This window comes from Ursus maritimus, unplaced genomic scaffold (assembly GCF_017311325.1).
Source record: "Ursus maritimus isolate PB19 unplaced genomic scaffold, ASM1731132v1 scaffold_31, whole genome shotgun sequence".
NCBI lineage: Eukaryota > Metazoa > Chordata > Mammalia > Carnivora > Ursidae > Ursus > Ursus maritimus.
Window position 1 is genome coordinate 18,316,532 of NW_024425675.1, and position 25,237 is coordinate 18,341,768.

A 25,237-nucleotide genomic window follows, 5' to 3' on the forward strand; every position below is an offset into this window, starting at 1 on the left:
GTAGGGAAGAGAAAAAAAACAAAAGGTTGATTAGTTGAGTGAATTCAGGGAAAGACAGACTTGATTAAGAACTAAGAACCATGACCTGTGAAAACAGAGAACTTAATATGCAAAGCGGTGACCAAAATTGGCAGAAGGCTATTTATGAATCCTGCCAATATTCAATGTTGCAGACTGACAATGGAGAATCTGTGGTCATGCCCTCAACAACGTAATTCATCACACTAGTGCTTGGGGCAGTCATGTCCAAGCAATTTATCATCATCATATCACTCGTCTGAGTAAGAGAGGGGGAGAACTTTGATTGTTAACCTCTAGGGAGAATGGATTTATAGCCAATATCCCTAAGAATGCAGCCTGGCTCTGCCCAAAGCAAAATGTTCCCTGCTTTGCTTCTGTTTAGCTCAGAGTAGACGTGTGAACACGTTGCCTCTAGGACATTGAGAGCAAAACCTAGGTCTGATGCTCCTAGCTCAAAAATAAGATAGCCAGGAAATCATATTTAAAATCATCAAAGCTGCTTTAAAAAATGCTTACGGATGATGCATTTCAAATGTCCTTTGGTGACAAGATCATTTCTGAAATGCAACCACGGATAATCACGTTTGGGAAGAATCATCTATTTTTTTTTTTAAGATTCTATTTATTTATTTAAGAGAGAGAGCATGAGAGAGTGAGCACGAGCAGGGTGAGAGGCAGAGGGAGAGGGAGAAGCACACACCCCGCTGAGCATGGAGCCTGATGTGGGGCTCGATCCCAGGACCCCGGGATCATGACCTGAGCCGAAGGCAGACGCTTACCTGACTGAGCCACCAAGGCGCCCCGGCATCGAGCCTTTCTGTATTTTACATTTTAATAACGGCTGCCCTTACAGGGTGTAACTAAACACTTAGATGCCATTTTGCCCCCTTTGATTAAAATCATGAAGCTGAGTTGAGCATGATGGAAACAAGTATGCCTGCGGTCTCCCCAACAGCAAGGGGAGCGTTAGTCAGAACAGCAAGCCTTCCACAGCACCTTCCCTCTTCGGCTTCCATTGTGTCTGGTCAACTGGAAATCAGTAATCCCTGGATGCATGTGGCTCAGCTCTCACCTGAGTCTCTTAGTCAGGACAGGCTAGGTAATGCTGTGGTAACAAACTAACCCCCAAATCTTGGGGCACAAACACAACAAAAGCTTATTTCTAGCTTTTACTACATGTCTAACACAGGTCGACAGGGGGCGCTGCTCAGTGTCCTCTTGTAATGATCCAAGCTGACAGATCAGCCACTATCTAGAAAATTGGTGGCCACTGTGGCAGAGGGAAGGAAAGTGTGACAGACCTCTCTCACTGGCTCTCAAAGCATCTACCTGGAAGCGACGTGTCACTCCACTTACATTTCATTGGCCAAAGCAAGTCACATGGCCATATGTCGCTGGAAGGGGACAGACAGACTCCCATGCAGAGCAGGCAGAAGCAGGTGGACTCAGGCAGATGCTGCTTTCATGAACGAGGACTCAGAACCACAGAGCCAGTGTAGGCCAGGTGGTCAGGTGGGAGCAGGTATTTTATTTTTCTCCTTCTTCCTTTTTTTTTTAAGTGAGGGAGGATGTCTATGAATGAGAGTCTTTTTTAAAAAATGAAAGTCTTTTTAGAAAAACTTGGACTACTGAAAATACACCCTAAAGAACATTTGGTGTGTGAAAAATATATTCAACCATCGTAGGTCCTTCTATTAACAGTGGAGTTCATAGGGCTACTGAGCACAGACACCACTTAATCTGGAATTAATTTTCCCATTGTTACTGGATGGCTCACTGGGCTATTAAGACATTTGAGGAGGGGCGCCTGGGTGGCTCAGTCGTTAAGCGTCTGCCTTTGGCCCAGGGCATGATCCCAGAGTCCTGGGATCGAGTCCCACATCAGGCTCCTCCGCTGGGAGCCTGATTCTTCCTCTCCCACTCCCCCTGCTTGTATTCCTTCTCTCGCTGGCTGCCTCTCTCTCTGTCAAATAAATAAATAAAATCTTTAAAAAAAAAAAAATTTGAGGAGAAAGACTCCCCATATGGTTTTGGAAGGAAGCATTTGGAAGGAAGAAAGGGCATTTTCTGAGGTCAGTAGTTCTTCCTATGTTATATAGTTCATTATTTTGTCTTCAAGCTTCATTCCGAGAGTAACCTCTAAAATCCTCACACAGAGGCTCTCTACCAACTATACTCCCAGACCAAGAGGGCACTGAGGATGTAGACATAGATTTCTCAAGACTCTAAATGTTCTAACCCATATATGTGTTCTCCTTTTCTCTGTTTTTATCTGGGTCACACTTCAAACTATATTAAATAGCATTTTTTCAGAAATTCTTTTCACTTCAGCCATTTTCAAGCTATTTTCTGCCCTATGTGGGGAAGGGAAACTTGTCCAGTGAAACCTGTCCTTCAGTTCAGTCACGCCCAGAACACGTTGTGCTGGTTTTCCTCTCGCCTCTCTGGCCATCTCCTTTGCTGCCTCTTCCTCCACTGACCTCTAAACGATGGGCTCTTGGGCACTGGGTCCAGGGTCCTCCTCCCTTCTCTACCTATATTCTCTTCGGGTCCTGTGATACACTTCCAACAGCTTCATATATCATGATTAATGACTCCCCAGTAATTATAGCCCAGATCTCTCCCGTGAGCTGTAGTATAATATACCCACCAGCCTGTAGCACATTTCCCCTGGGACATCTCAGAGACCTTGTGGTAAGGCTGATGCTACAATGGCACCCAACGACTCCATCCTTCCTGGTATTCATACCCCTGTGTTGTTCACATACACATGCACACACACACACACACACACACACACAGACACACACACACTGCACCAGGGCTGGTTTGTGTAATCAACAGCAAACAACAGAAGTGGCAGTATGCTACTTCTGAGATCAGGTTTTCTTAAAAAAAAAAGAATGGCTTCTATCTTGGGTTCTCTTCCCTCTTGAAACATTTGCCCTGAGGGGGAGCCACATCATGAGTAGCCTTACGGAGAGGCCCTATGGTTAGAACTAAAGTCTCTGGCCAACAGCCAGCCGATATCTGTCAACAGCCATGTGAAGAAGCTAAGAAGCAGAACTTATGGCTCCAGTCAAGCCTTGAGATGACCACAGCCCTGGCTGATGGATTGTTACGTTATGAGAGACCCCCGAGCCAGAACAAACCCAACGATGCCATGCCCAAATTCCAGACCCACAGAAACTGAAATGACGAATGGCTGTTGTTTCAATCAGCTAAATTTTAGGATAATTTTTTTAAGTGTAGTAATAGATAACTCATGCACACATCACAGACTAATATGCACCAAATGGAACTTTCCATCTCCCCTACCCCAATTCCCAATGTGTTCTTTCCCTAGCCTTCTTCTTCTTAATTAACATCTACATCTGCCCAGTTTCTGAGCCAGCATCTTGAGAATCATCCTTGGCTTCTCCTTATCTTTCACTACCGCCTCCCATTCATCAGCAAGTTCTATAGAATCAAAATCCAAAGCATTTATCAAATCCATCCTTACAACAAAATGGATGAAGAGCCCACTTTGCATAAGGCATAGCATCAGGGGCTGAAGAAACAGCAATAAATAAAACATGCCAACCCCGACCTCACATAGCTGACATTCTTATAGGAAGGAGTAAAGAATGCATAAACAAAATATATAGTATGTCACATGGGAACACGTTGTATGCAGGAAAACTAAAGGAATGGAAGGACGGGAATGCCAGGGGGTTCGGGGGGTGTTAGAATGTTATTTTAAATGTGGTTGTCGGGAAGGCCCCACTGGTAAAGTGACATTTGAAGATTCCACATTCCCGTCTCCACCGCCACTACCCCAGCCTGAGCCACCACCATCTTTCGTTTGGGCTACATCATAGCCACCTCCGTGGCACTCCCCTGCCCACAACCCTTCAGTGGCTTCCCATTGCTGTTGGATGAAAATCCAGAGAGCTTACCAGGCCCTGCAGGATCTCGTGCTGCCCTGTCTTTCCAACTTCATCTGGAACCAATCGCCCCAGCTCCAGTCACAAAGACGTTCTGGCAATTTCTAGATAATGCCAAGTTCCTTCATGGCTGCTTTGCCCGAGCAGGTCCCACTGAAAGTAATGAACATCACTTGGTCCTTCTCGTCCTTCTAAATCAGAAGGTCTTGGTGAGGACTCCTTTTCACCACCACATGCAAAGTGCCCCCCACCCCCGCTCCATTTTCCCTTATCACAGCCTTCTGTTTAAAGTTTGTAGTTGTTGGTTAATTAATTTGTTTGTTGGTTCTTTCTTTGTTTCCTGAGGTCTCTGTGCCTCCAACGAGAATATAGACTCCTAGAGGCTAGAATCCTCACCTGTCCTGTTCTGCATCGTAGCAGCCCCAGTGCGTGTCCAGCTATACGTTACACATTTACTGAATGACTAAACCAACCTTTCCTGCCAACTCTGTAATTTCGACACCAAGCGTGACCAAAAATATCATTAAATGGTAAAAGCAGAGCCTTGTTTTCACAGATCTATAGGTTTTTCGATCTAGTAGAGACCTAGAGAGCAATTACTTTTATGTGCCAAAAAAGACAAGAAACTCGTACAAAGTCACAGAACTGGAGTCAGAAATAGAATTAGGTTCCACTCATGGGTCCTCAGAGTTCTTTAAGCCAGCCACCTCGCTTCCTGCCCCCTCCACCAGTGTACCTTTAGTTCCTGCTGGACAGGGGCAGACTTGTGAAAACCAGAAGTACAGGGTGGCACAGGTTTTGGAGTTAGAAGACATGGATTTTTTCCCTAAGCTTTCCAGCCGTGTGGCTTAACCTTCTGTGCCTTACCTTCCTCCTCTGTAACACGAGAACACAGTCATAGAGAAGTGTTAGGGTGCACAGAGCTCAAAGAAGACCCCTGGCGATTCGCTTTTACGAACTGGAATAAATAAATATATAAGGGGGGGGGGCTTGGGCATTCCTATTATGATTCTAAGATCAAGGAATGGAAATAAAATGCATTTTGCTATTTTATGCCCTAAATCTATATTACAGATATTTTAATAACTTTTATAACAATAAGACAACAGCTAGCCTCCACAAATGAAAAACATAATTTCATAAAGTAGCACGCTGTGAATTTTGTGTTCGAATTATCCTTTTTAAAATTAAGTTGCTATCTTGCTATCCAGTGCAAGTTGTTTGATCTCTTTTTTCTTTGTAGTGCGCATGGAGATTTCTTTTTAAAGGGGGTTAGTTCTTTCCGGAATTACATCAGGACTTTAGGATAACTGCTGCACACCCCTGCTGTCTATGCAAAATAAAACGTAACTGGCCAAGGCGGTGTCGTAAGTCTCAGGGCTCCTTCCTCCCTGACGTTCATTCTATTTGACAATGAAAGCGATGATCTTTCAGGATAGAAGTAAATGCTTGTCAGTTTCCTCCACTGTGGCGGTGATTTAAGGACGAATGGACACGTTTTTATACAAGGCAGAAGCTCTCTTCTATAAATGTGTCCCTCTCGGAGGGGTCACTGCACCTGAGGCGTCTTCACAAATACCACAACACTGCGGCTGTAAATACGGCGTTCCTACCCGTAAGGCAGGCGCACTTAAGTGTGTTTGGAGTATCTTTATGATAGAAAGACAAGGAGACGATAAAATAAAGGGCAAGGCCGAGGCCCACGCTTAGAGGTATGATTTCAAAGCTTATCAAATGAGGACGAATATGGAAGAGAAGCCCCCAGCCCAGCGCAGCTGCCGGACTGACAACTGCGGAGCATTTCTGTCGAGCAACGCTGAGCTCGCGCCACGCGAGGCCCTCGGGCCTCACCGCGCGCGGGACTCTCGGCCTCAGGTTTCAACACAGGCTTCGCTGGACTTTACACTTTGGGGCTACTAGCTGCATCTAAGCCCAGGCCAGCCCCCTAGGCTTCGTGCAGCCTCGCGACCCCCGTCTTTGCAGCTTTCCCTGCGCATCTGGGGAAACGCAGCAGCTTGCTAAAGAGCGGGCTGCTTTAAACCTCCCTTCCCCAGGGGGACTCTCGCTGCGCGCCGCCTTCTCCCCCGGGACCCTCAGCAGGGCCAGCTTGCAGGCCTTCAACGTCTCCCCACTCCCCTCCCACTTCCCCTTCTGGCCTAGTCTATTCCCCGCCCCGGGGTCGTTGGTCCAAGTTCCGCAGGACCCGGCCACGCCCCACCCAGCCCTAGGTCACGCCCTGCGGCCCCTGCTACGCCCCATCTGGCCCTAGGCCGCGCCCAGCCGGGGCCAGGACCCGCCCCAGCCCGCCTCCAGGCCTAGTCCGCAATCAGTCTGGCAGGTGGCCTGCCCTAACCTTGGAGTGGGGAAAGAGCTGGTTCCCGCAGGATCCGATCAGCGGCTGAGTTGGGAGCCCGCTTTCTCTGTGTAAGCGTCTATTGTAGGTACCCCCCAAATGCCCTGGGAGGAAAAGGACTAGGGGCTGGAATCCCCAAGGGGAAAGGAAGCGGCTGCATTTTCCCAGGATAGTAGGCCTTGTAGGCCTTATAGAAAAGCCTGGAACATGGAGGCTTTAGTAGCGATTTTAGTTTCCTCCAAGGATTACTAATCAGAGGGGTGCACTGGCAATGTAGTATCTCAAACAAGACTTGGATCATCATTCTGAATACAAAGCAACTTTGGGTTTTTTTCTCCACTGTTTCATGGCCCGGGGCCTGAGGTTTCTCATCTTTACAAAGTCCGTACCGAATAGTTTTTAAACTGGCCTTAGCACCGCCTGTGGCAGCTGGCTTAGTGAAAGTGAGTGCATCTGTCATAAAAACCACGCTAGAAACAGTTGTCAATACACAGTAATTCCTTTAAGTATTACACTGTATTCAATTCATTTTTTTATTATAATCGTATTTTTTATTATATTATGTTAGTCACCATACAGTATATCCCTGGTTTTTGATGTAAAGTTCGATGATTCATTAGTTGCGTATAACACCCAGTGCACCATGCAATACATGTATTCAATTCATTTTATCCTGAATTCTGGGAAAAAGAGGATGAGGACTCAGATGGGAAGAATATCCAGGTGCCATTTGAAAGGAAGGTAAACATTTAATAATAATTAATAAGAATAAATAAGAATATCTAGTGTTTCGTGAGGCCAATTCTGCTACTCTAGGGGATGCATATATGTTATCTTTCTTGATTTTTAGAACAACCTATTTGCGGTAGGATCATTTTCTCCTCCAATTCCAGATGAGAAAACAGATCCCAAGAGAGAAGTACCTTGTGCCCAGCCAGGACTAGAACCCATTTTGGTCGATGTCAGTACACCACACGTTCTTAGTTGAGAGCAGGGCACTTTGATAGAAGGCTAGGTAATCGATTTATTTAAGTCAGAGAATGAAGAGAAAAGGAAATGATGTTGTGTGTGTGCGCACATATGTGAGGAAGGGTAAAACTATGAGAAGTTGGTTGGTAAAGGCTAGGCAGGGAGACAGAACTGAAGGAGAGCAATGGTCCTTAAGGATGGTCGCCGCTCAAATCCTAGGAACACGGAAGGGGATAAAAATAGGGCCCAAGAGGAGGAGAGACGAGAATAAATGCAGAGGTTAAGAACTCTGGAGGGGTGAGTATTGAGAGAGCTGGATAGCACTAGGAATAACTGGGGCTCATACTGAGATTATGTAATGACTAGCTGGATCGAGGGAAGCTTCTAGAGTGATTTCAGTGCTGGCTAACACTTCGTTCATGCTGCAACCATGAAGCCATATAAAGGTGTACCTGACAATGGCTGTTGAGGGGAGACCTCAAAGTCCATTATTTATAATGCTCTTCATCTTGGTAGTCTGTGCTGCAAGATGTGACATTATACACAAGATCCATGTTTAAAAATGACGTGAGCTCTTCTTTTATGGAAGTTACTAAACTCTCCACTCCTCTTATTGCGTTCATTGTTGCAGGATTTGTGATAGATTTCACATGCAGGCTCCTACTTTCTTTGGCTTGACTCCTTGAAAGATAGTGTTAAAGAGAAACTAGTCTAGATTTTATTTCTCTTTGAAATACCTTCAAAGAAACTTCAAATTAATAATATAGGTGTCTTTTTTTTTTTTAAAGATTTTATTTATTTATTCGACAGAGATAGAGACAGCCAGCGAGAGAGGGAACACAAGCAGGGGGAGTGGGAGAGGAAGAAGCAGGCTCATAGCGGAGGAGCCTGATGTGGGGCTCGATCCCATAACGCCGGGATCACGCCCTGAGCCGAAGGCAGACGCTCAACCGCTGTGCCACCCAGGTGCCCCAATAATATAAGTGTCTTATATCAGGAACTTTATGAAACTATTGTGAGCACATGTGCACAAACAAGGGGAGAGAAATCCATGCAAATCCAGTGAACCACAGTGAACGATGTTGGTGGCATAGAGGATATACTGTATACTTCATTTCACATCATAAGTGATTTAAGTGCTATTGTTGGCTAAGCACCAAGTGCTATCTTATTGAAAAATAATTAAAATAAGCATTCTCCAGTACTGGCCCCCAGTATCCACTAGCCCTGGGGATACGCAGACAAGAGTGGATGAAAGGGGTCTTTTGTGATGTTCTGCTGTCAAAAATGATAATCTGGTATCAAACCTTGTGCCCAACTTCATTTTTCAGCCTTTCGTCCTGGAAAAGCGGAACTTGGAGATATTTTTTGAAACCTAGAATATCAATGTACTGCCATACGCCTGTGATGAAATAGCCAAGTTAAAAATCATATTATTAAGGAACCAAAGGTTTCCAAATCAATCTCTCAGAGAAGGGTTTAGTTCAAATGTGCTCTCATTTCCACAGTACCTGCTTTTCATTTTTATAGTATCTTTGAATTTTGACAGTACCTGTACTCAGAAACCCGAAATTGGCGGAGAGAATGATATCAAAACCAAACATCCAAACCCCTCACTGTTTGGATGAGACTTCTGGAAAGCACTCAGGTTTTCATCACTCTAGTTAGTTGTTTTAAATATTTACACAAAAATAGTGTATGGGGAAAAAAATCTGAAGAGGTCAAAATATGAAGTAATCCAGATAATTATCAGATGAGCCACAGAAACAAAGCACAACCAACGATATCAGTTCGCAAATGGTGTGGCTGTCAGGTTTTAATTGTTAATTGGAAGTTAAAATTGACAGCGCTGCAGAGATTTTCTTGGTTTAATTCTTAGTCATAGTGTGATAAACTAGTCCCATCATTTCCAGGAAATCTATTAGATACCAATGTCACAAGAGGGTTAGAACAGAGCTTTCAACACACGCTTTCTGATCAAATTCCTATTCTTTATCCATCCCAGAGAATACAACTAATTAATCAGTATATTTTATTACTTCACTTAGAAACAAAGGAACAATGAAATTAAAACTTGTCTAGTTCTTAAAGAGCTAGTTGAAAACACCTAGTCCCCCAGTTCAGGAAACTTTTTAATGGGGACTGTACCTTTACAAATGAGTCATTGACAACCTTTTGTTGAAGCCAATTACAAGTTTGTCTGCAGAGCTATTATGACTTTCACAGGCACTGTGGAAAACAGTGGAGCAGTTCCTCAAAAAGTTAAACACAGAATTACCAAATGATCCAGCAATTCCACTTCTGGGTGTGTAGCCAGAAAAGGTGAAAGCAGGCACTTGAACAGATATTTGTACACCCATGTTCATAACAGCATTATTCGCAATAGTCATATGGTGGCCACAATCCAAGGGCTCATTGGTGGATGAATGGATAAACAAAATGTGGTGGATGCTTACAATGGAGTGTTATTCAGCTTTAAAGGGAACGTTGATAAGGCTACTGCATGGATGAACTTTGAAGGTGTTATGCTAAGTGAAATAAGCCAGATGCAAAAGGACACATGCTATATGATTTCACTTATATGAGGTGCCTCAAATGGTCGAATTCATAAAGACACAAAGTAGAATGGTGGTCCCCGGATGGCTGGGGGGAGGGAGAATGAGGAGTAGTTCAGTGTTTATGGGTACAGACTTTCGATGTGTGGAGGTGGACAGTGGTGACAGTTGCCCAGCAGTGTGAGTGTACTTAATGTGGTTGAACTCTACACTTAAAAAACAGTTAAAATGTTAAAATTTATGTTACGAACGTTTTACCATAATAAAAAAATTTCGACCTTAGACAGCTGCTTGTAAATAACTTGTAAAAAGTTAACTTAAATTTAGAACACCTATTACTCTCACTAGATTGGCTAGTATGCATAAGAGGTCATAATTTTCAATTATATCATCATTAATTAAAAAAAAAAACCTTTTAAATTGAATTCCCTAGTATTTGTTCTTGCCTAGCAGTTTCTTTCGGTATTTGTAACACAGACTCAGTTTTATTTGGTGGCGAGGTGCTCACGAAAGCCATTTCCTCCTTTGCCTGGGCGTATAGCTCTGCTACCTCCCAGCCTCCCTTGCAGGCACGTGTGGTCCATGCCAGCCAATGGGATATGGTAGAAGTGACACCCAGAAGGGCCCATCCAAAAACCTCCCACCCACCCAGCATCCTCCACTCTTTCTCCATTCATGGCCAGGACGGAGAGAATGCCTAGGACCTGGAAGATGGAGCCATCGGAGAGAAGCAGACTGTATCTGAATGGCCATGTGGAGCAGAACGCCCCCCTACCAACCCTAACTCTAAGAGAATGTGAGTGAAAAATTTACTCTTATTGTCTAAAGCCACTGAGATGTGGGGATCATTTGTTACAGCAGATAGTCGACCCTGATTAATATGGTATTTGTCCTGGTAAGAGAACGGGGTGGTTCCGTAGGCCACTTGAAAACCACTGACCTTTAGCCAGCTAATATTAATAATTAATATTAAATGGCTTCCCAAATCCTTGAGAGAATCATTTAAGTGTGAGTGGCATCTGTTAGCACACAATAATGCGATTATTGATCTCTAATAAATACAGTGTTGAGAGCTGAGTGAAACAGAATGAAATTAAGCCCAAAAAAGTCAGCAGGGAAGCTATTCATTAACTGTAAGCCCAGGCATACGTGTCCATGAAGAATACCAAATAGTCGTTGTCTCCATGTTGGAAAAAAAAGCAATGTGGACTTGAAGGAAACGTTAAAGCAGTGGCTTGAATTTATAATTCAAATAATTTGACTGTTTTCTCTTTAAGGAGTGTGGATAATTTCCTTGTTATCATTTCAAGATATGTTTTTGATTGTGTGTGTGTGTGTTTCCCCACAGAATTAGTTTAAAGTGCTTTTCAGAGACCTGCTGAAATCATGGTTTGAAGTATTTTGCACGGTGTGAGGAATACGGCCTTTGCAACCTTAGTTCTTAAAGAATTCATCTGTGTGAGTAGTTGGCTTGATCGTGTCACCTCGTAAATATTAAGAGAAGTAACGCTACACTGGGATATCTAAAATTATAGGAGGGTATATAAAAACCATGTTGCGGCTAAAATAATCAAAGAGCAGAGTTTGCTTCACTCTTCCAGGTAGGATGGGGGTGGAAATCCGGGACACATCTCCTGACAGGGGGTGCCAAGGCAGCTATGTTCTCAGCGAACGTGGGGAACCAGATACCTTCAGACGTGGCTCCCGAGTCTGAAAGCCCCGATTTCAATTCCTGGCTCCTTGACTTTGGGGCTGTGGGACCACTTAATTTCCCTGAGTCATGGGAAATGAAAATACTGTGGCCCACCTAGGGCAGCTTGCTGGCTGTCCTAAAGATCTGTGCTTCTTTGCTTTCGCACTAATAATTCACCAGGATTCACGGCCACCCTGTTTCGGATCCACTTTGCAGCCTCTCTGGCAGCTCGGCTCGGCCACGTGACTTAGCAGATTTGATACGTGCTCCCTCCGGCTGGGCGGCGATGGGAATTGAAGGGGCTGTCTTGGGACCAGCGATGGAATTTGTGTGTGGAGGATGGCAGAGACCCTGCACCTTCGTAGGGATTGTGTGTGGGTTAAGGGTGAGGGCTCTGTGTGTGTCTTATTTGGAACGGTACCGGGGGAGTGTTCTTGGCAGGAGGTGCGGTGAGGGATTCAGTACAGAGAGGTCAGACATAGCAGTAGAACAAAGTAAACTGCGTAGGTGGGCCTCAGGGTGTAGCACTCTAAGGAATCACCCCTGTGGCGAGCCCAGGGTCCAGAAGGTCAGGAGAAGGGCTTTGACATGCAGGCTGGGGGCAAGAAAATCAAGTATCAGAGCTGCAGGAAAGGAGCCTAGGAGCAAGGATTTGGGAATATTGGTCAGTGTGATGGCGCTGGCAGTAATGCTAATAATAATAACAGCAAATAACATTTTTTACATTTATGACAGTCTGTGTGCCAGTCTCTACTCCAGTAGCCTTTTGTCACCATTTTTAAGATTTTATGTTTATATAATCCCCCATTTTATGGATGTGAAAACTGAGGCTCAGAGATGTGAATTCTTTTTGCTCAAGGTTTCATAGCTGATAAAGGGCTAACCTGAGATGTAAATCTAGGACTGGCTGACTCCAAAACCCAAATGCTAAGAAATAATGACCCAGTAATCCAAGTTAAGTGCTTAGCACAGGACATAGCAAAGGCATCAAGAAACGTTAGCTGTTCCGACCTTGACAAGAGAATGAGTACTGGCACACATCGGCAGGAGCAAAATTGGACCTAAGCCAGAGACTCCATGAGGCCAGACCCCTTATATGCTGTGTGTGTGTGTGTGTGTGTGTGTGTGTGTGTGTGTGTAGCAGAGATGGGATGACGTAGGAGGTGGTTGGCTGGTGATTCCCATTGAAAAGTAAAGAAGTGAGAAGTTAGGGAGCAAAATAAGTCCGGATCCCATGCATTCTTCTTTTTCTTCAATTGTATAAAGAAGGAACCAGATGCTTAGAGAACAGGGAAGCTGGAAAGGCAAGCTAGCGCTTCCCTGGATCGTCACAGAATCAGATGTTTAGAGTCAGAAGATCTTAAAACAATCTAGTATCCAACTCTCTTCTCTCGGGAGGAGGTAAACGACATTTGCTGGGATTTTTAAAAATCGCTGACCGCTGAGAAATAAGCAAACTCAAAAGCGCTCTTAACTCAAAGAATCTGAGGTCCCAGAGAAAGGTCTTAACGTTACAAAAACAGAGCGAGTGAGTCAGAAAGCACTCCATAATTGTGGCATATGTGTGAGATTAAGGTTAGAATTTGTGTTAATAGTGACTGATGTAATAGGAAAACATCTATATTAGATTTTGACATTCTTTTTCTTAAAGTCCCTTAAAATAGAGCATTTTATTATGCTGATGTTTTCATGGTAATAGGATGTGAGGATGATGTGGTCATTTTAATACAGAACTATCTTTTTTAACATAAGGTGCATAAATTTGTGGACGCTTTAACAGATAGTCCTATTTGAATATCAGGCACATGGTATTTTTTTTTTCTTATTTTTTAGAGAGGGAGGGAGAGATAGGGAGAGAAAGAGAGAGAGAGAGAGAGAGAGAGAGAAGTGGGGGAGGGGCAGAGGGGGAGGGAGAGAGAATCTTAGCCAGGCTTCGTGCCCAGTGCGGAGCCCAACTCAGGGCTTGAGCTCAAGATCTTGAGATCATGACCTGAGCTGAAATCAAGAGTTGGATGCTTAACCGACTGAGCCACCAGGTGCCCCAGGCACATATATTTTTAATTGATACAGAAGAATATATTCAGTGAACGTTACAGGTGATATAAAGCCTGATAATAAAATCAACATCTGTGAACCCACCACCCAAGGTTACCAATACCATAGACGCCCCACACTTTCCTCTCTGGTCTCATTACCTCCCCACCCCCTACCCCTGCTAGAGACAACCACTCTCCTACTATTAAGATATCCAGTATTTCAATATTTCAGGCACTGCCACGGCACCATATCCTGGATGCAGGATTCCAAAGGGTAGGGAAAATATTACTGTTATAAATCAGACTTGCGAAGTGACAGCAAATGCCATACTTCTTAACACAGTTTTGCCAAAAATTTTTTGTCTTGAAAATTAGCTAATGATTGTACTTCTCAGAGACATAGAAAATAAGGTAGAAATGACTTATAAAAGTTCTCTCACAACAGAATTAAGCACATAGGATGCTAGCTAAATTCCACAACAAATGAATAAAGTTGACTTGGTCTCAGTCTTATAATAAGGGATTATAATTCCCCAAGGAATGATGTCTGCAACAGGTGCATATCGAGAAGACGATTTGAACATTAATACTCAAAATCCTATAATGTTCAGAGCATGAATATACAGACAGAGGCTTAACAAAGTCACGAAATATGTATTTGTGAGAAAGTCTGTATTGTACTTGGCAGATTTGGGGTGAAGAGGAAGGCCCCCTGGCTCGCTCCTGTTGCTCAATCAGGGATCCGAAGCATTTCTGGTGAGACACTGTGTGACACTTCTCACAAACACCCCCTTTCTAACCGTGTGGTGTGGGACGAGGAAATGATGCCAGGAGTATCATAAGTTGATAGCATTAGTGCCGGCGTCACTGGGTTCCCTGCTAGAATTAGGACAGGGGCAGGTCTGGACAGCCTGAGCTTGGGGGCACCGGGAAGGACTCACTTCCAAGACAGGTCATGTTAGACCTCGGTCAGCTCCATGGTGTCCCAGGAATACCACCGATGGTAGGGACTCCATCTCCATTCTGCTTGGCCTCTCCCTACTAAACATCCTGACCCGGTCATTAAACAGAAAGAAACCTGGTAACTAGAGCCCTGGAGCCAATGATTATTTGAAATAGGAAGGCATGTGGCTTTGTCAGCGAGTGGAATAGAGAAGACCATGCAAGGAACGGCTGGAGTTATTTATGCTTAAACACACCCAAGGCAATGACGTTAACTAACTTGCTTCACTGTTTTGATGGGAGTGGTCTTCAGTATCATGGGTCTGACACGTCATGTTGGCGGTCTTACGTTGCAGCATAAACCTTGGTGCGTTTCTAGGTGCCTTCGGTTGTGTGCTCTGGAAACAGTGTTCAGTGATGGCACTGGAGATGCCTCTGGTTAATATGTGCCTGCCCCAGGACCACTGTGTGTGCTGGGCTTTGTTTAAAAGCAGCCACGTGCTCTTGAGAATGTGCCATAAAATGCCTCTACCTCATCAGCAGAGTGGCTAGAAGTCCCTTCGTCTTGCCTGGGACTTGTTTCTTGCTTGTGAGTCTGACTCTTCCTTGCTCACACTTGACTTCACAGATGTACCGGCCCTGAGTCATTCCTGTGGCTCAGATGTGTGATCCACAGGCAGCCTTATTTGAAGATGACTTTGTACTAGGTGGGGGTTGGGGGGGAAGACAGAAAGGTAAAGAGGAAAAAAGGTGGAAGGTGCAGGATTTGCGATTAATCAGGGACAAGCTACCCTTAACTCACATCATTGATTATGCTCATAGAAAACAACATACTTTTTTTTTTTAACATCAGACATTCAGTATTTTAAAATAAATCATGTAGGAATAAGATATCAGAGCTCTTAGAGGTGGGATTATTACTTTCCTCTGGCATGGGTGAAGTCATGGAAATGTTTATTTCCCTAATTTTTTTGCTTGCCTTCTTTCCTCTTTCAGATAACAGGACAGCCTGACTTATCAGCATAACAAATATTTCTGTCGGCCTTCAGAGAACATGGGGTAAGTGAAAAGGAGAGTAGTTATGTCAGCCTGCACTTTTAACCTAAGCCTAGACGCCAAGAGCTGCACTAAATTTAAAAAAAGACAAAACTTGCAGGTCTAATTAACAGTTGATAAAGTACAAATATCTTAGCACATCACATAACAGACAGATTGAGCCTTTTGACAGGCGGTGGAAACCTCACATGAAAATATTTCATCGAATGTGAGTATTAAGGTGGAAAACATGAGTTGAAGTGGGAAGAAGGGAAAAAGCCCTCTTGCTGTGGCAAGACACATTTTTCCTTCAGTTGGGAAAGGATGCGGTTCAAGGTAACAGTCCATCGTGTCTTCATTGAATTATGGTGCTGACGTGCTCATCTCCCAAAATAGGTCTGTCACCACTTTTGAACCATATTCAGCTATAATGAGAGGCAATGTGCAAAAGTTGCTTTTAGGTTCAAGTGAATCCCTAATCCATTGCAATATCTGAGAACTTTAATTTTAAAATAAGAATGGTGTTTATGTATTAATTCAGAAGCCTTGACTAACACTTCACTTTGCAGGAGAAATTAATATCTCATGCAGGAGAAATTAATATCTCATGCAGCAAAATTAATATCCCTAGGAATAGAATCTAAAACTCTCATCACAGGAATACATGTTAAATAGAGAATTAAAAATTGTGGGTTTTTTTTTTTCTCGTTATTCCAATATATACACGTTTAACTCATGCCCTTGTTTTTTTTCCTATATCTTTATTTAAAAAATTTTAATTCCGGTGAAGTTAACATACAGTGTTGTATTAGTTTCAGGTGTACCGTATAGTGATTCAACACTTCCATACATCACCCGGTGCTCATCACAACAGGGACCTTCCTTGATCCCCGTCACCTGTCTCCCTAACCCCCCCCCCACAACATCCCCTCTGGTAACCATGTTTCTTCTCTATAAAGAGTCTGTTTTTTGGTTTGTCTCTTTTTTTCTCCTTTGTTCCTTTGTTTTGCTTCTTAAATTCAACATATGAGTGAAACCTTATAAAAATTCTGTGGTTCTGAGTAATGGTTTAAAAGAGTGGAATGAACCCATTTTCCATAAAACAAGGGAGGAGTTCGAATGTATCTGGTGTTCAGAGCACTGGGGGTCACACTCTATTGCATGTTAGGGATTAACTTTGCATTGCTGGAGGCCTCCCCCATTTGGCACACCGTAATCATACTCCTTTATGTTTGACAGCAGAAAGAATGACATTTGGGGGACTCTGAAGCAGGGAGGGCTGTAACGGCTGGCTGCCCCCTGGAAATAAGAAATAGTGAATTTTTCTCCTGGTTAACACAGTCTGAACCAAAAGATTTCCATGAACAAAAATTGCCTTTAATGCCTCTCTCCATTTTCCCTGTTCACTTCTATTCTGGTCTGTTTGGTGATTCTCTCATGTTCTCTGGACTCCCCATTATGGTTCTCTCCTCCCTCTGAGAGGGGGAGTAATTCTTAGTCTGCTGCACTTGAGTCTGCCTGCCAGGCAACCCTCCTCAACCCGCCAGCCCCCTCCAGGTAGCACTCATTCTCTTTCACGCCCAAACATACATCCCTTGTGGCTGCAAGTTTCTCTTCTCTGAAGCTACTTATTTTGATGGGGGGGGGGTGGGGAAGCCATGCTCAAGTATTCATGAATGACAGTGAGTTCATGACTTGTCCATCTGGTAGGACATTTGCATACTACTGGGGGTCATCAGGGAAAGATGCATTTTCTAATCTTAGAAAAAACCTAAAAATTCAGTAGGTTACATTATTTTTAAAAAAGGGTGCCTATGGCCAGTCAAGTTTGGGAAAACCTCATATGTAATAGTCCATTATTGGAGATTCGTAACACTTGGTGGTTTTTCCAAGCACAGGTACGTTCTAAGTAGAGAGAGCCATTTGTTTGAACCTGAGATTTTCCCCAAATTTAGGAACCCTAACGAACATATCTGTCTGTGTGTGTTCTTTTCTTAGTATAACAACTATTGAGGCTCCATGGAGAACACACTTAGAGATATGCTTCAGTATTCCAAAGTAGGGATTTGTCCGACGGTGCGAATTTCAGATACCGTGGTGGCACCTTGAGTGAGTGTTCCGGAGTTCGATTGTCTTTCAATTCTTCTAAAGTCTCTTTAGAGTTGTCTTATCGTTGTCTCCTCCACCTATGAGCATTTGGCTGTCTTATCCAGTTCACTGTCATGTGTGATCAGTGCTGGTTGTACGTTTATGTAAACGAATCATTCACCTGTTCTTGACGTCATCACTGAGGCTGAAGTTCTCTTCAGCCGCTCGTTCAAGAAGAGCAGTGCATATTGCTTCCTACAGAGAAAGTGTAATTTCTGTCTACAAACAAAGGCCTTATTTTGATTCCTCTTGCCTTATTTTGACCATTTCTCTTCACCTGGTGGAGGGAGTCTGTGATATTAAGGATCGTTGCTGCAAGCGCGTCATTCCCACCAAATCAAATCCTGCAAGACCAGTGATCGATTCTTGTCGTCGTGCAGAAAACTGAGACAGACATTTCACGGCCGGGCATCGGCTCTGCTGGAGAAGCCGTGTGGGTGGTGCCGAAGCTGCTTCTGACGGAGTCAAGTTGCCACTTTAGAGCAGAACCGGCCAAGTCTGCCTGCCTGGGAGAGGCTTGCTTTTATTGGGAGCAGTTTCTCTGCCTTATTTGGGGTGAGAGGGGAGAGGCCGTCTGCAGGACAGCACATCTCTCCCCGACCTTGGGCAGAGCAGTAGCAGAACTGCTTTTCACTTAGGATCCCTTTGTACCATCCCATCAGCAACTCTGGACTGTGCTCCAAGTCTTTACCTCGGGGATTCACGTCACCTGGTGAATCCGAACCTTCTTGGAGATGTCTTCAATCATTTCATTCCTCTGTAAGTTAAGTTGGAGAGACGTTGGAAAGAGGGACATCAAGGAAGCAAAATGCTATCAGTGGAAACTACTGTAGGATACATGATTTCTTGTTGAAAAGTAAGTGGTACGCACGGCTTTGTAAAGAAAATAATGCTCTAAGAATTTACTGGAAAAAAAAGGAAGATTTGTCCCTTAAGCCATCATTCGAGAATTTATAGGGGAAGATATTGTTCTCCAAAAGCAGACCAAAGCTAAAACAAGTTAAAAACAAACAAGAATTGGAGAAAAAGACATACCACTAGATTCTTAATATTTGTCCTAAAACAATGAAAAAGGTGTATTTGTCTACATTTCCTTAGCTTTATTTATTTTTTGTAAGATTTTATTTATTTATTTGAGAGAGAGAGTGAGCACAAGCCGGGGGAGAGCAGGGGGAGGGAGGGGCTGACAGAGAGGGAGAAGCAGACTCCCCACTGAGCAGGGCACCCTAGCGGGGCTCGATCCCAGGACGGAGGGATCACAGCCTGAGCCGAAGGCAGATGCTTAACCAACTGAGCCACCCAGGCGCCCTCCATTTCCTTAGCTTTAACATGATTTTTTAAAAATATTTCTCAGAGATTTCAAACATTACTCATGAAAGCGGATTAGAGAAATGCTTAATTTTTAAAAATGTAGTTTAAAAAATTTTAATTTGAAATATAAATTTAAAAATGTACAGTACTCAACTAACTGATAGCTTTAAGGAATTCCACTGAGTCTCAGTTTACCCCTCTGTAAAAGGGACTATAGACTGGGTGTATAATTTCATGGGTTATAATAATGTGAAAGTATTTTATAATAGAAAAATACTAAGCAGATAAAGTTACTATCATTATAATTCAAATTGCTCTTAAGGGAAAGTTCTAAGAAAGTAAGCTATTCTGGGGCGCTTTTGGGTGGCACAGCGGTTAAGCATCTGCCTTTGGCTCAGGGCATGATCCTGGCGTTATGGCATCGAGCCCCACATCAGGCTCCTCTGCTATGAGCCTGCTTCTTCCTCTCCCACTCCCCCTGCTTGTGTTCCCTCTCTCGCTGGCTGTTTCTATCTCTGTCGAATAAATAAATAAAATCTTTAAAAAAAAAAAGAAAAGAAAAAAGAAAGTAAGCTATTCTATTTAGAAAGACATGGTAAGACAAAACCACATCCCCATGCCAGCACATACCAATCCATCTAGTACCTTCCACGTATGGTCTAGGTGCTTTTCCAACTGCTGTTTTTTTCACTGGGTCTCGAGGCAAGTGAGGCTTCACTTGAGCCCCTTACAAGGGGAATCTCAGTTTTCTGCAGTACTCTGGGTCCTCTGGACATCAGGCCTGGTGGTTTTCCAAGCCAGACATTTTGGGGGCTCATGTCTCCAGTGCAGATCCCAGGAGTTGGGGTACCTGATGTGGGTCACCAAACCCTGTTGTGTGTTGCCACTCCAGGGCTGGGGTTTGTGGTAAGACCATATCTCTGCCTCTCCTACCGGTCTGGATGTGGTCTTTCTACCCTTTGTTGTGGAGAAGCAATTCATCTAGTTTTCAGATCTTTTTCAGAGCCGGAGCTGTGGATTTGGTGTGTCTGTGGGAGGGCGTGAGTTCAGGGTCTTCCTACACTGCTGACTTGCAGAAGTCCCCCACCCCACTGCAGCATTCTTTCCAAGAACCAAGACATGGAAACAGCCTGTGTCCACCAACAGATAAATGGATAAAGAAAATGTGGTATATATAAAATGAAATGTTATTTAGCTGCAAAAAGAAGGAAATCTTGCCATTTGCAACGACACGGATGGAACTTGAGGGCATTATGCTAAGTGAAATGAGACAGACAAATACCATATGATCTCACTTATATGTGGAATCTAAAAAAATAAAACAAAATGAGCTCATAAACACAGAAAACAGATGGGTGGTTGCTAGAGGCTGTGGCGTAGGGGGTGGGCAAAATGGGTGCAGGTGGTCAAAAGGTACAAATTTCCAGTTATAAAATGTATGGCATGTTTCCAGTTATAAAATATATGATGTATGGCATGTTTACTATAATTAATAATACTATATTGCATATTTGCCTGTTGCTAAAAGAGTAGATCTTAAATTTTCTCATCACAGGAAAAAGTTTTGTAACTATGTGTGGTTATGGGTGCTAAGGAGACCTATTGGGTGATCATTTCACAATGTATACAAATATCAAATTGTTACATAGTACACCTGAAACTGATATCATGTTACATGTCAATTATACCTCAATTAAGAAAAAAAAGAAAATAATACCTTTTTACACTCTCGCTATTCTCCATCCTCCTTCCGTACATTTGCTGAAATCAAGCTTCTAATTGTTCCTATTATTTCCTTTTTTGCTTCTCTGTATTTTTTTTCATTCTATTCATGGGAACCAAGATGTTCTTGGCAGCCTGTTTTCCAATACAGTGCACAAGCTCGTTTCCTTTATATATTTTCTCAAGGTTACTGGATGACCATGTCAATCATCTGGGTGCTGGTCAAAAGCAAAGATTCCCAGACCCTTCTGTAGTCCTTCTGTATCAGTGTTTCTGAGTGTGGCCTCAGGATCTGAATTTCCAGAAGATTCTTGCACATACTAAAGTTCGAGAGCTGCTTAATTTTTTTTCAACTTACTTTTTCTCACTAGTGTCTCTTATTGCAAATGGAAAAGAAAACTTTGCAGTCCACAAAGAGCCTATTTTCTAGATGGCAGAAAATGGAACAAATGCTTAAGAGTATCAACATGCATTATACAATCAAGTCCTTGTATTATTTTTTCCTCAACATCAGGACCTGTGGTCGCTTTGAAGTGAGTCTAGACATAGTCTCTCTTTCAGTATCTTGATGAATTATTCCTGAAGGAAAGAGAAGGTACAAGAGATTGGCAGAGGTGAGTCCCTCTTTCTTTTGAGGAGGTGTGAAACGTAGGCAAGAACTAGATGCCCAAAGACATGACAGTTTTGTAACCTTGGAAGGATCCCTTCCTTTACCTGGGTTTCAGGTACCTCATACACCATTGAGCCAAATAATCTCTTCATTCCCTTTGAGCACTAATAAACGAAATATCATTCTTCTTCTGCAGGGGCGGCATAAAGCCGAACCAAAAGATGAAAATGGAAATGAAGGTAGAAGTTCCCTTAAACAGCAAATAGTGAAGTTGTATGCTTCATGGCCAATTTTCCTTCTTACATTTAAAAAAAAAAATTATGTAAAAATACCATACAGCAATGAAAAAGAATAAAATACACATCCAGTTGGATGCATCTCAGGAAATAATATTAAGGGGAAAGAATGAAGTTGCGGAAGAATTCAGGGATTCCATTTATATCAGCTCAAAACATTCAAGACTCAACTGCACATTGTTTGAACATATCAACATACGTGCCAGACTACAAAGAAAAGCAAGGGAATGACAACCCCGAATTCAGGGTAGTGGTTTTCCCTAGGGAGAAGCCCCATGACGTGATGGAGTGGCACATAGGAGCCCTCCGAGGTGCCCAGAACACTTTATCTCTTATCCTGGGTGGGGGTTTCATGGTCGTCCATTTTACTGTAACTCATCATATCTTATACACATGTTATAATTATTCTTTTGTAACCAATCAGTTTCTAATGAAAACAATTACAAATAAGTCAGGAACGTATCCTATTTTGACATATAGTAAATTTGTCTCCTCTACTGTGTGTGCTTCTGTGCTGTTACTCGATTTCTTTACAGACTTCCATGTTTAAGTAAATAGATCTTTCATGAGAAACCTAAAACAGAACCCTGTACTTTGGAAGTTCTTCATGTAAAAACAGAACAGCATCAACAACACAAGGTAAGAGAACATCAACAAATATGTAACAGGTACCTTTGCTAATGTAAACTAGAACTGTATAAACATGGATTGTGTAAGGCATGCATTTCTGCAAGCAGAGAAATGTGGTGCCAGATTTCCAGAGCATCGTCCTCTACAGCTATTATTAGCTCCTTACCATTTAAATAGTGCAAGTTTCTTTTATTCACAAATATTAAAAATTATGGCTTATTCTTCCCCGTCCCCTTGGTCATAAATGCAATGATTCATTTTTAAATATCATTATCCAGGCACTGCTTTGCAAGAACTATTCTTCAAAAGAACACCCGTTTGTGTGAATGTTGAGTCTGGATTTCTTGGCCACACTGTTGAACCCAGGAGTCTCCTGCTGGTAGATCAGTGATTTTGCAGCTTTGGAAAATGTTAAATTAGTCATCATGCCCCTTTACTGAAGTTGGCCAGGATTCTCAGCTCATAGGAGATAAAATGTCTTCTGAGGTAGGGAAAACAAAACAGCACCAGGCCCAAGATTTTAGATCTTGTGAACTTTCCCCCGAGGCTGAATGCCACCAGCCGTGACCACCATGTTCCCCAACATACAAACCCACCCTACCGCACTCCCTTCTTCACTAAATCCCAGCGATGATTCAGGTCCTGGAGATCACGTAGCTGTGTGTGCGTGGTGGGGGAGAGGGGAGATGGAGGGAGAGGGCAAGGGAGAGAGAATGGCTTCCTGAAGCATGTCTAACTTCTCCATTCCCAGATTACATGTAAAGAAAATAATCTCATCTCTCATATAAGCGCACAGCACAAGAATTTTGCTTCCCTGAAATTCGGCATCTAACACAGGTCACAATTAAAGATGTAGTTACAAAATAGAAATAATTTACTCAGCCCTTTTTTGAGACACGCAATAAATATGGGGGCCTATTCTATCTGTGAATGCTATGGAAATGCATTTAAAAGGCAAAAATCAGAGTAGCTCATAGCTGTTTATCCTAGAAAATGCAAAAGAAAGCCATATCCTTTCTTATATCTTGTTGCTATGGAAAGTTTCACAGTCTGGATATGCACCCTAAACTGTTTTCAAAAATGGAATAGACAATGCAATGAAAGTGAAATTCATCGTTGTTCTAAACATTTAAAACAGAGGTAGCATTTGCTGGTAAAATTTAAAAGTTTGCTCTTCTATTAAGATGGAAAAGAAGTTTTCTCCATTCATAATTTTTATAAAGCAAGGTCTTTTTTGTAGTTGTTCAAAAATAGGGTGGTAAAAGTGGATATAACAGAGCTAACATACATGACGCCTAAAAATGGATGTGAAGACACTTAGCAGCTGAAGACGCGTGCCTGAAGAGATGTGCGTGGAATCCCGACTTGAGGAACCGTCTAATTCGGTGGGTTATTACCGGATGCCCATTTGTCTGCGCGAAATGAAAGCAGAGAAACTGTTAAGGGCATAGAGAAATAAGATAAGATCTTGTAGGAGTCCAGGCTTATGTGCAAGTCAAATTAAAGGGCCCCATCATCAACGTGATGAAAAGCAGCTGACATTTCTAACACAAATAAGACCTGAAAATTTGGGTGGAATTGCTTATATTTCTCTTCAGACTCCCAAAGAAAGACCCTATTAAGTCACAAATTGTACCAAGTGCCTTAAAGAGGTGCCTGTCTGTTTTAATTTTCCTGACAGTCCTCACTGAGGCTTGGTCTAATAGTGATTGTATAGCCCTATTAGGAATGCCTCTGATAGAAAAATGCAGTTGTCAGCTAGTGCTTTATTATTTTGATGCTATGCAATAATTTCTCTCATAGCTGTTGTTATAAGAGGATATATTGGCCTACTCTCTCAGCTCCTAATTAAGCAACAGTGAAATTTTATACTGATATTGGATTTAAAGGGAAGATTGCAAATGCATTTATCTTCCAAACCTATCTAATTTTCATTAGTGTACTCTTCTAAACATAAAGAAATCCATTTTAGAAATGGATTGAACAATGCGATGCATTTTGTATTATTTTTCTGAAATCTAATTCCTGTTGGGTATTTAATACTTATCTTCCATTTAAAAATATAGACTGGAATGGGGGTGCATGGGTGTAGCAGCCGGTTAAACATCTGAGTCTTGGTTTCTGCTCTGGTCATGATCTCAGGTCGTGATCTTGGGGTTGTGAGATGGAGCCCCACATCAGGCTCCGTGCTCAGCATGGAGTCTGCTTAAGATTCTCTGCCTCTCGCTCTACCCCTCCCCACCGTGCTCTCCGTCTCTCTAAAATAAATAAGTCTTTAAAAAAAATACATAGACTGGAATGACTATATGTGACTGAGGCATTTTCAGGCACTTTTTTTTTTTTTGCATGTATTACAAAAATAGGTGCTATAGAAATGTCACATTTCATCAATAACTTGTTTTGATTTTGAAGTGGTGAACCAGTAAGATAAACACTGAGCAGGTATAAATTAATCTAAAGGAAATAGTTCGGGGCGCCTGGGTGGCTCAGGCGTTAAGCATCTGCCTTTGGCTCAGGGCGTGATCCCAGCATTCTGGGATCGAGCCCCGCATCGGGCTCTTCCATTGGGAGCCTGCTTCTTCCTCTCCCACTCCCCCTGCGTGTGTTCCCTCTCTCGCTGGCTGTCTCTCTCTCCCAAATAAATAAATAAAATCTTAAAAAAAAATAAAGGAAATAGTTCTTTTACAAACAGGTAACCATTTCAAAACTAGCAAGAACATCAGTGTGACTGGAATAGTTACAATGAAACAAACAAACAAAAAGGATTGATGGCCAATCTGCCCCTTGATGCAGTTGTGTCTAATTTAGGCACGGGTCAGTGTTTTCTCTCAACTCCAGCTATTTTTATTCCCATCTTGGTTTGCTATAATTTGGTATTTCCTGGCCCTGACCATCATAATCATTAACCTTTTGGCAAATGCCCGGGTAATCTGTATCCGCCTATATTTCTGCCTATATTTCCTGACCACCCCTTCATTCCCAGTACTGCT

At 42.8% G+C, this 25,237-nt stretch overlaps 1 protein-coding gene and 1 long non-coding RNA gene across 4 annotated transcripts in view; one reads left to right on the plus strand and one right to left on the minus strand.

The window, feature by feature from the left end:
- Window positions 1–4,696, minus strand: part of PTER (phosphotriesterase related) — a 66,423-nt gene extending 61,727 nt beyond the window's left edge. Inside the window, exon 1 of one of the 3 annotated variants that reach the window (XM_008692035.2) lies at window positions 3,960–4,663. The gene's annotated coding sequence lies outside the window, so the exon portion shown is untranslated. Of the gene's footprint in view, window positions 1–3,959 lie in introns of all 3 variants that reach the window. The other 2 variants (XM_008692034.2, XM_040645369.1) reach the window with 2 other exon arrangements.
- A 1,603-nt stretch (window positions 4,697–6,299) lies between these two features.
- LOC103664197 lies at window positions 6,300–11,276 on the plus strand. The gene is made up of 3 exons (XR_568942.1): window positions 6,300–6,371; window positions 10,508–10,620; window positions 11,173–11,276. It is a non-coding gene; the product is annotated as an uncharacterized LOC103664197 (long non-coding RNA).
- The last annotated feature ends 13,961 nt before the right edge of the window (window positions 11,277–25,237 follow it).